The sequence below is a fragment of the Octopus bimaculoides genome, chromosome 9, assembly GCF_001194135.2.
Source record: "Octopus bimaculoides isolate UCB-OBI-ISO-001 chromosome 9, ASM119413v2, whole genome shotgun sequence".
Taxonomy (NCBI): domain Eukaryota; kingdom Metazoa; phylum Mollusca; class Cephalopoda; order Octopoda; family Octopodidae; genus Octopus; species Octopus bimaculoides.
In genome coordinates, this window is record NC_068989.1 from 3,613,164 (window position 1) to 3,620,804 (window position 7,641).

The following is a 7,641-nucleotide window of genomic DNA, read 5'->3' on the forward strand; positions in this document are numbered from 1 at the left end:
TATATATATATATATATATATATGTATGTATATATATATAGATAGATAGATATACGTGCATATAAATGTATATAAATATGTTTTTATTCCGTATTTATATTTATATACATTATACTTATTCATGTGCGTGGGCAAACTTATACGCTTATAAATATAAGTGAATATCTATCTATCTATCTATCTTTTTTTTCTCTCACGATCCCTTTTGATCGGAATTATATTTTTCTTGTTTTTTTCCCTATTTTCGAAAAGAAAAGCTCTATATTGTATTTTGTCCCCTCTGTGTTCGGCCCTGTGCGTCTAATAAAGAAACTTATCTATTGTCTAAGCTTATAAATATAAGTAAATATCTATCTATCTATCTATCTATCTATCTATCTATCTATCTATCTGTCTATCTGTCTGTTTGTCTGTCTGTCTGTGTTATATGCACATTTTTTCGCACTTGTATTCTACGTGTATGCATGTATCTATGCATGTATACGGTAGTTGGAATGCCAGATTATAATATAAAACATTTAGTAAGTCCCTCTAATAACAATGAATGACCATACCGCTTGCGTGCTCGTATTACGGTCCAGTCGCTTATGCTATATCTACGACCGTCACTTATACACTTCGAGTACCTGACACTTTGCTGATACAAAAACATGACCATACCCCCCCCCCCACCAGACAGCGGTTGTGCAGCGTAATGGACGCAAGAAGCATTTCAAATCATCCTGCGCGAAACATTATCAGGAAAGAGACCAGCGTACGACTAAGTGGAATCGCTGTCATTTATTGATGGTTGTCGTTGATGTTGTTCAGCACCAAGATCACCCACATCGAACAGTCACATGATTAAATTCATCAATATATATTGCCACCACTGATTCTCATTCTTTATGATTTTTTCTGATGAAGGACTAGAGTCCGAAACGTTAAGATTCGTTCCCTTCTTTGTAAGCGTTAAATATTTATTGAAACTTACCCCCTCATGTTGCCTTCTTTTTGTGCGACTCATCAGACTCGAATGGCTGAAGGCCTTCAGCTATTTGTGTCTGACGAATCGTCTATTCTATACGGCTTTGCGTTTCATGGGTGCGAAACCAATGATTACTTTATGACCGTGTGTGTCTGCGTCTGTGTTAGTGCCGCACCAGCGCTTGACAACCGGTGTTAGTGTTTTTACGTCCCCGTAACGTAGCGGTTCGGCAAAATAGAATGATAGAATAAGTACCATGCTTTATAAAAAAAGTACTGGGACCGCCTCACTCGACCGAAAATTCTTCAAGGCGGTGCCCCAGCGTGGCCGCAGTCTAATGACTGGCTGAAACAAGTAAAAGATAAAAAATGCTTCTGTATAATATTTTTTACTACTACTACTACTACCGCTGTTGTTGCTGCTGCTGCTGGTGATGATGATGATGATGATGATGATGATGATGATAATGCTGCAGTGGTAGCGGCTACGTTTATAGGAAAAAAAAAAATTTTTTTGAATGTTGCAACGAAGAACTTGAAACCAAATCAGATGTAAAAATAAATTGGAGAAAAACAAAAGAAGAAAAACAACAAAACAAATGCAATCAATACAATCATGGTCGTCGCCGTCATCATCATCATCATCATCATCATCGTTAAAGTAAACAATACCAACAGTGATAACACAAACAAAAAACGACAACAGCAAAAATACAAATGTTATGAATGATAAACAAAAACAAAAACAGAAAAATAAAAATACGAAAAAAAAACCCCCAAAACAAAACAAGAACATCCAAGAGAAAGGAAATAGAAGAAAAGGAAAACATGGATATATTACAGAAAACATTTCAAAGAAACAATCAGAGACAAACACACACGCACACACACACACGCATGCTCATACACACATTACCCATATATACATACATAGATACATACATACATATAAATAAATAAATATATATATATACTTACACACACACACCACCCATACATACATACATACATACATACATACATACATACATACATATATATATATGTATATACTTACACATACGCATGTATACACATCACCCATACATACATATATATACATATTTATATATATATACTCACACACACATACAGAATTTTTTTTAATGATAAACTCGTATGAAAAATATATGCATGTATTCACGTCATCGCCAGAAACTCAAAATAGGATTTTATTCATGCGTGTGTGTGTATGTGTGTGTGTCCATATATATATATATACATAATACATTTAATGTATACACTCACTAGCACACACATATACACACACACACATATATCTATGTGTATGTCTGTGTTTTTGTATACACATATATGAAGGTGTAAGTTTTTGGTATGTATATGTGTGTGTGTGTCTGTGTGTGCGCGTGCGCATATATCTAACAAAATTTATCCTTCTCTTTGGATATTATTCTACACCAGTGAGATTAATTAGGGTTTCCATAGACAAAGGGAACGAAAATCTTACTTCTCTTGGTTTTCTTGCCTTTCTCTTCGTTATATATATATATATATATATATATATATATATATATCATTTAATATGCAGAATTTTAAAAGGAGTTACTTCTAACAGTTTCATGCTGTAGAGATACAGTAGTTGGTAGATTTATATAACATGTCATGTGTGTGCAAACAATCATTCAGGCTCAGTGCATGCCATTAAAACTATTCGAAAGCCAGGACGCTGGTTTATGAGAAAGTACGAGAAAAAAAAAATGGGGAGAAAAGCACAAAGAAAGTTGATGGAAAAAGTGAAACGAGAAGAAAGGAAAGAAAAGCAAGAAGGCCCAAATCTTTGTCCCCTGTGTCTATAGAAAACGTAATTAATCTCGCTGGTGTAGAATAATATAAAGGAGAGGAGGCCAAATTCTGATATATATATATATATATATACTCACGCACACACCAAAAACTTTCTTGTACTTCTGATAATGGCGTTTACATATGTGTGTATACTTTTATATGAATTTACTTCACAGAAGCATATTCGTGTCCTGGTTAAAACATATATGCGTATTTTATGGTAGTATATATAACAGCGTGTTAGTGGAGTCGTTACAGAGCCGGTTAGAATACGGTGCAGTATTTGATCCAGTTTTGTGCGCTATATCTTCCGGTTTTGGTTATGCTTCTATTGAAGCAGAGAACGATCGAGTAAGGAGATTAGCAGCATTCAATTTTTGAATCTCCTCTTTCTCCAACATGAATATGTAATTAAAATGAAAACAATTGATCTACTATTGAATTTGTTGCAAGCACATATTGATAAGTAGTACAGCATAAGATGGAAATAATTTTAATATACATGCCTTGAATGATGTTTCAGTTGACTCTGTTTACCCGTTATATGTTGTATATTACTGCCCTAGTCTTACTTTATATTGTATATTACTGCTCTAGTCTTACTTTATGTTGTATATTACTACTCTAGTCTTACTTTACGTTGTATATTACTACCTTAGTCTTATTTTACGCTGTATATTACTGCTCTAGCCTTACTTTATGTTGTATATTACTGCTCTAGTTTTGCTTTATGTCAAATGAGCTCTCTTTCACAAATTTTGCGCATAAAATTCCAAGTGTATCTTTTTGAAATTAGCAACATAATATTTGTCCTCGACTTCAGAAGACTTTGACCCTAACCAGTTCAAATCCAAATCTGTTCACGTCGGTTACATTTGTAACCGACTATAACTTAATATTTTAACAAGTATACATTGTGGTATTCTTAGATCATTAACCAGAAGATATGAGTAATTAAATATGTTAATTAGCATGGAAACAAGGAAGAAGTGGGGGTGGAGGTAATTTTGGATCATTTCCAACCGCAAAGAAAAATTCAAGCAATTAGGAAAGAGTTTGCTGAAACCTGGATCAAGGAATAACCATAAACTCTGTAAGTCTGCAGCTAAATAAATGGTCGGAATTAAAGAAAGAGACGAACAATCAGGTAGAAGAGTGCCAACAAAAACTATTTTAAGTGAATGCTAAAGCCAAGAATTTCTTGGCTGTGGTTTAAGGCTTCAATGATCTTCATGTCCCATTAAGATGATGTTATAGTTTTGTGAAGGGACACAGACTAATAATAATAATAATAATAATAATAACAACAATAACGTAACGACAACAATGAAAATAATGATAGATGGCGTGCACTGCTCTCTCACCCAACAGTAATAATAATAATAATAATAATAATAATAATAATAATAATAATAATAATAATAATAATAATAATAATAATAATGATAATAATAATAATAATAATATTAATAATAATAATAATAATAATGATGATGATGATGATAATAATAACGAACATAAAAATGGCACAATAAATATCAGAATATTATTAGAAGAAAATAATTGAATTTCATAATAAGTGTGAGTAAAGAAAGTGGACTACGCATTGGATGAGATCAGTAAAATGGATGAGATGCTGTTATCGTTTGATGTAGTATCAAGCAGAACATAGTTTAAAGCGACTAAAACTGTAAATGTAGAACCACGTGGAGATGGGAAAAGCTGTTATGCTGGGATGCGTGGTATAGAGGAAAGAAGACTGTTGCCAGTGCTTATCTTTCAGAGAAAAAATCCTTGCCAAATGACCAACATTTACGTGGGAAATCTGTTCATGTCGTAGAAAGGGATAGATGGATGAATGTGTTGTCAAGCTCTAGGTGGATAACATCAAGGCCTACTGGTGGCTCCCTTATAAAGCTTTCCCTACTTTTGTGGGGACCAAGAAAGGATGCAGCGACTGAAGACGAAAATGGAAATGATTCCTTTCCTGATACTCACCCACCAGCATTCCCCCTCCAAATAACTCACCCCAGCTCTTCAAGCTTTTCCTGGCACTACTCCTCCTACCACTCTTCTCTCCCACACTACCTCCACCTTTCCCACACTACCTCCACCTTTCCCACACTACCCCACCATTCCCACACTACCCCCGCTGTCCCACAATATCTCCGTCTCTCTCACATTACTCCCACCACTCCAACACTACCCCACCTCTCCCTCACTACCAACCTCTCCCTCACTACCAACCTCTCCCACATGCCCAACCTCTACCACACTGCCCCACCTCTCCCACACGACTCCACCTCTTTCACATTTCCACCCCTCTCTCCCACACTACTCATTCATGTACGATTTCCCCGACACTAAGCCACCCGACGCTACCTTCTCCAAGTATTGGACCCTCCTCGCCTCAATACTATACTTCAGGGCATAACCCCTCTAATACTACACGCCAACCATGACCCACACGGTACACTCTCCCCTGATACTGCATCTCTCACAGAAGCCATCCATCCCGATGGTACGCCTCCGCCACTACTCCACACTACCCTCCCTGATACTACCCCCCACCTGATACTACCTCTCCTGAGACTTCACCTCCTTCACTACCTCTCCTAGCCCTGACCCTCCCAGAAACATATGTCTCGGCATTGCCTCCCCGCCCTCCCGATACTAACCCTTCCACAGCCTCTCGCCCAGCTCAATTCCCTCCCAGGAACTAACCCTCACGTTGCTACATCTCCTGACACTACACCTCTCGGCACAACGTCCTCCCACTTCCTTTACAACAATATACACCGTCTTATGCCAATGTTTATAAATCAATAGACTCGAATAGCTGAAAAGATAATGGCGATGGTGCTGGAGGTAGAATGGCGAATGAAATATTATAACTGCAGGCTGCAGGCTACAGGCTGTCTCTATGTCTGTACGTGTTAGTCCTTCCTACAAGAGAAGCATTAACAGACGATAAAGTCAGTGTTGTTACTTGTTTGAAATGTATCTGCTACAAACTTCCGTATTCTTAATCAATAACTGTTTTGACCATTTCTTCTCAGCTTGTCTTTCTGTCGTGCTCAATAGTGTAACCAGTTCCATTTTAGCGATACACAGTGCAATCTTGTAGCCAGTTATTTATTTATTTTTTTTTTCATCTTTTATTTTAAACTTTTTATTCGCTTCAGTCATTGAATTGCAGCCACGCTGGAGCACTGTGTTAAGTCTTGGAGTGTTTTAGTAGAAAAGATCGACTTCAGTACTTATTCTGTCTGTCTTTTTTGCCGAACTGCTAAGTTACGGGATGTAAACAAACCAACACCTGCCGTAAAGCTGTGGGGAGATAAACACAAGGGCACACATAGGGATAATGCGTGTGTGTGTGTGTGTGTTGGCATTCTAGCGTGCCAATTCGCAGACTTAAGTATATCTATGACTATAGTATGTACCCAAGTGTACCTTAGACTATATTGACTTATGTGTATCTACGGCTATATTATACACTGTTGCTTTTTAAAGAGGGGAATAAAGTTGCTGTTTATAGCAGACCAAACGTCCACGTAGAGGCCTCCTCGTTGGTTTATGCTTGCATGAATAAATGGTGTTGCTGTGGCTTAGGTCCAGGTCCAAATTGACTGAGAAGATCTGTTCTTAAAGACAACCCAACCAAGGTCATCCCCATTTGTTGTCTAGGTATCGAAGGCTAAAATAAACATTTTTAAGACGGTTGTTTGTGATTCCGAAGCTCCAGCCATGACCGTCCCATATTTTCCCTAGGCATTATAATTCGGGTTATTTATACAATGTATATTTTTATTTTGGCACATCAAAGCTGAATGCTGGCGGTATTGTTAAACGTACGATGGACAGATCTTAGCTGACTCCAGGATAGGATGCTAGCCTATTGTAGGCAGCTTTCTCCACATAAAGTATTGATCGTGTTCCTACAAATCGACGAATCACGCCTCACTTTCATATGTTTAGATCTACGTGAACTTGACATCCAGTACCAATACTGACTCTACCAGAACGCGAACTGGTGACCCTTTGGCTCATTGTTGTATATTCCATCATCATAATTCTGAATCAGAGTAGAGCACAGTGGAACTGTGTGCAACTGCACGGTTGATTTCAAGTTCTTAAACATTAGTAGGACTTTTTATAACCCATTGATTGGTACCCCCTCCATAGGACCTTATTCTTACACTTTATGACTGCATTCCAAAGCATGATCAACTGGGACTGCGGATGTTATCAACCACCTCCTTTGTTGGTCTATCCCACAAGTTTCCTGGAAGTTGCTTCGGCTTGAAAAAAAAAAATCTTTCTTGCAATTCTTCTCTGCAACATTCTGGTCACGTGTTCGTAGTACCGGAACCGTGACCTCTCAATGCAGAGAAGTAACAATTCGACCTGGAGCGATTCCTTGTCGAGTAACGTCACTGAAACAACATGGACACTACATTTCCCCCGGTGAGTTGTGAAACAATAACCGCTCGGATCTTTTAGTCCGACACTATCGATTCAGCCGTTTGCAATTATAAATTCATATCTCTCTATCTTATACCATGTTCTAACGATTTACCGCGTTTCTGTCTCAAAACAGTTCCGTGCCTCGTTTGATATTTTTGCAGCAGCTTTTATCTGGCGTCTTAATCAATACTCTGATAATACTCCTCAGCCTTGCTTCTTATTCCAATTCAATGCTTCCAACTAATTTCGTCTTTCGATTCTTATTCAATATTGTAACGCTAACCTTGCATCTTTCCTTCCTAACTTAGTTAATAACTGTAACCGCTTCAGTCTGCTTCTGTTTCTTCTCTGCAGCTCGAT